Below are 4,808 nucleotides of genomic sequence, written 5' to 3'. Positions count from 1 at the left end.
TGTCTGTCTGTCTGTCTGTCTGTCTGTCTGTCTGTCTGTCTGTCTGTCCACACTGAGATACACACATGATAAATTATGAATTATGAACAAGTTGGCTTCCTCATTTCTACAGACGAAAAACTGTTTGGGCTCCATTTTCGTCACCGCTAAACCCCTTATCCCTAAACTTCTTTGCCTTTTTTCTTTTACTATTTTGAAAAAAAAATTTGAGTAGTTCAACTAGCCAATCTACATTGACACGTTGTGAGCTTGTAGACTGGCCATTTTAACTATTGAAAAATGTTTTGCAAAAAAAAGGGTTTAGCGGTGATGAAAATGAAGCCCTTTAAGTCCAGACTAATTATCCATAATGTCTAAATGATGGATAAGGGGTCAGGACAACGAGGCCTTTTCGTGGAGGGGTCAGAATACAATTTGGACATAAACTGTTCTCAATTATATTTTCACAGTGTTGGTATGTTTTTATGCAGGATAATGATCAGATCAACCAGTAAGGAGCAGTGGCATGCCTCCTTCATTCCCTTCTCCAACATCTGGACTCATCTTCGGACAATTTTGCCACTATTCTTTTTGTTGATTTCAGTTCTGCTTTCAACACTATTCAACGCCATCACATGATCAAGAAACTGCACCTCCTCAACATCCCTCCACTCCTCATACACTGGACTCACGACTTCCTGAGTAACAGACCACAAGCAGTTAAAGTAGGAACATCATTTTTTTCGTCAAACGTTATCACCAGTACAGGGGCCCCCCAAGGCTGTGTCCTCAGTCCCTTCCTCTACACACTATACACAAATGACTGTATTAGCCCCTCACCCAGCAACATCACATACTTTAAATACTCTGATGATACTGCTATTCTCGGACTGCTCCATGACAATAACTCTATTACGGTCTATCAGAACACCATTTCTCATTTTACACAGTGGTGCACTGAAAACTATTTAGAGTTGAATGTGGACAAAACAAAAGAACTGGTCATTGAAACAAAGCACACTGGACTTAACCCACTCCTCATTAATGGTAAGACAGTAGAACAGGTTGCCAGTTTCACATATCTTGGACTCACTCTGGACAATAGACTTAGGTTTGATCAACATATTACATCTATCCAGTCACGTTTTCAGCAAAGACTTCATGTAATACGCAAGTTAAGATCATTATCTGTTGCTCCTCATCTTCTTTTATTATTGTACAAAAGCATTATTCAACCTGTTCTGTTGTACTGTTCTGCATGTTTCTACACCATACTGTCCATGCCTAACAGAAACAAACTTTTCAGTATTACCCGTATTGCTTCCAAGATTATCGGACTTCCCACACCAACACTTTCTGATATGAACAATAATGCCATCACACGGCTAGCACTCTCAATATCACGTGACACTGATCATCCCCTGTATCGCTTCTTCAACCTCATGCCATCAGGACAAAGATACAGAACCTTACCCTGGAAAAAGGTTCGTTTCAGTAGGAGTTTTGTCCCCTCAGCCATCGCGGCATTAAACAAACTGCCCCGCCGATAAGTTGGTTCTGTACACAGTGGGGAAGTCATGTTTTTGTTTGTCTTGGTGTTATGTCTTTCTGTACTATGTGTTGTTTTTGTTGTTGGTGTTGAACAGACCTGTGAAGATGAATATCCTTCGGGACAATAAACATTATTATTATTATTAAAAGTGGCACTGTTGTGCCAGAAACAGAGAGAGAGAGATAGTGTTGCACTGTTGCCTGCTAATTACAGAGAGAGAGAGAGAGAGAGAGAGAGAGAGAGAGAGGGAGAGAGAGAGAGAGAGTTGCACCACTCAGTTCACACGGGTGTGATCTTTTTGGCCATGGACACCCTAATATTTCTAGAAACAGAAAGAGCTCGCCCTGAATGACAATAACTAGGTCTGTAACTCAAATGGAACCAAATCGGGTCCATTTGGTTCCATTTGAACACCCAGAGTTAAGGGGGTCCCTGCAAATACAACATTTGACAACCACTAGTACTAGTTCCAAAAGGACTTTCAAACGAGGAAGGGTGTGGCCTGGTCAGCCTGCAATGACATGCATAAGATCTGGTCATCAAACTAGGAAGGGTGTGGCCTGGTCAGCCTGCAATGACATGCATAAGATCTGGTCATCAAACTAGGAAGGGTGTGGCCTGGTCAGCCTGCAATGACATGCATAAGATCTGGTCATCAAACTAGGAAGGGTATGGCCTGGTCAGCCTGCAATGTCATGCATAAGATCTGGTCATCAAACTAGGAAGGGTGGCCTGCAGGTCAGCCTGCAATGACATGCATAAGATCTGGTCATCAAACTAGGAAGGGTGTGGAATATTTAGGACGACCGTTGAGCCGATTCTACTCTATGGCTCCGAGACATGGACACTTTCAAAGAAACTAGAGAAACGGTTGGATGGCACTTACACCCGCCTTCTAATGAGAGCGTGAAAACTGTCTTGGAAGAGCCACCCATCTACTGATCTAATATACGGCAACCTTCCCTGCTTTTCTTTACTAGTCCGATCCAGAAGAACACAGTTTTCCGGCCACTGCTACAGAGCTGACAATGAGGTTATATCTTCCCTTCTTCTCTGGAGTCCTGCCTCAAAGCAGACCAGAGGTAGAAAGATGTCGTTCCCTGATGTCATCGCTAGGGACACATGATGTCATCGCTAGGGATACATGATGTCATCGCTAGGGACACATGATGTCATCGCTAGGGACACATGATGTCATCGCTATAGGGACACATGATGTCATCGCTATAGGGACACATGATGTCATCGCTATAGGGACACATGATGTCATCGCTAGGGACACATGCATCAGTAAAGCAGGAACTGAGGATGGTAATGAAGGACCGGGAAGTCTGGCGTGGCGTTGTGGAAAGCACACTCACATTTATATTATTTAGTATTTTAGAAATCAGCGAAACTTTACGGCGATTCAGAAACACAGACCAGGCTATAATTCCTCCGAGGTGGAAAGCCTGGATACTAAGGGTTAATGTTGGAGACGCTAAGGGTTAATGTTGGAGACGCTGAAGGGGTTAATGTTGGAGACGCTAAGGGTTAATGTTGGAGACGCTAAGGGTTAATGTTGGAGACGCTAAGGGTTAATGTTGGAGACGCTAAGGGTTAATGTTGGAGACGCTAAGGGTTAATGTTGGAGACGCTAAGGGTTAATATTGGAGACGCTAAGGGTTAATGTTGGAGACGCTAAGGGTTAATGTTGGAGACGCTAAGGGTTAATGTTGGAGACGCTAAGGGTTAATGTTGGAGACGCTAAGGGTTAATGTTGGAGACGCTAAGGGTTAATGTTGGAGACGCTAAGGGTTAATGTTGGAGACGCTGAAGGGGTTAATGTTGGAGACGCTAAGGGTTAATGTTGGAGACGCTGGAAGGGGTTAATGTTGGAGACGCTAAGGGTTAATGTTGGAGACGCTAAGGGTTAATGTTGGAGACGCTAAGGGTTAATGTTGCAGACGCTAAGGGTTAATGTTGGAGACGCTAAGGGTTAATATTGGAGACGCTAAGGGTTAATGTTGGAGACGCTGGAAGGGGTTAATGTTGGAGACGCTAAGGGTTAATGTTGGAGACGCTAAGGGTTAATGTTGGAGACGCTAAGGGTTAATGTTGGAGACGCTAAGGGTTAATGTTGGAGACGCTAAGGGTTAATGTTGGAGACGCTAAGGGTTAATGTTGGAGACGCTAAGGGTTAATGTTGGAGACGCTAAGGGTTAATGTTGGAGACGCTAAGGGTTAATGTTGGAGACGCTAAGGGTTAATGTTGGAGACGCTGAAGGGGTTAATGTTGGAGACGCTAAGGGTTAATGTTGGAGACGCTAAGGGTTAATGTTGGAGACGCTAAGGGTTAATGTTGGAGACGCTAAGGGTTAATGTTGGAGACGCTAAGGGTTAATGTTGGAGACGCTAAGGGTTAATGTTGGAGACGCTAAGGGTTAATGTTGGAGACGCTGAAGGGGTTAATGTTGGAGACGCTAAGGGTTAATGTTGGAGACGCTAAGGGTTAATGTTGGAGACGCTAAGGGTTAATGTTGGAGACGCTAAGGGTTAATGTTGGAGACGCTAAGGGTTAATGTTGGAGACGCTAAGGGTTAATGTTGGAGACGCTAAGGGTTAATGTTGGAGACGCTAAGGGTTAATGTTGGAGACGCTAAGGGTTAATGTTGGAGACGCTAAGGGTTAATGTTGGAGACGCTAAGGGTTAATGTTGGAGACGCTAGGGGTTAATGTTGGAGACGCTAAGGGTTAATGTTGGAGACGCTAAGGGTTAATGTTGGAGACGCTAAGGGTTAATGTTGGAGACGCTAAGGGTTAATGTTGGAGACGCTAAGGGTTAATGTTGGAGACGCTAAGGGTTAATGTTGGAGACGCTAGGGGTTAATGTTGGAGACGCTAAGGGTTAATGTTGGAGACGCTAGGGGTTAATGTTGGAGACGCTAAGGGTTAATGTTGGAGACGCTAAGGGTTAATGTTGGAGACGCTAAGGGTTAATGTTGGAGACGCTAAGGGTTAATGTTGGAGACGCTAAGGGTTAATGTTGGAGACGCTAAGGGTTAATGTTGGAGACACTAAGGGTTAATGTTGGAGACGCTGGAGGGGTTAATGTTGGAGACGCTAAGGGTTAATGTTGGAGACGCTAAGGGTTAATGTTGGAGACGCTAAGGGTTAATGTTGGAGACGCTAAGGGTTAATGTTGGAGACGCTGGAGGGGTTAATGTTGGAGACGCTAAGGGTTAATGTTGGAGACGCTGGAGGGGTTAATGTTGGAGACGCTAAGGGTTAATGTTGG

The sequence above is a fragment of the Electrona antarctica genome, assembly GCF_951216825.1.
Source record: "Electrona antarctica genome assembly, contig: scaffold_39, whole genome shotgun sequence".
Lineage (NCBI taxonomy): Eukaryota > Metazoa > Chordata > Actinopteri > Myctophiformes > Myctophidae > Electrona > Electrona antarctica.
Note: the sequence above shows the minus strand (reverse complement) of the source record.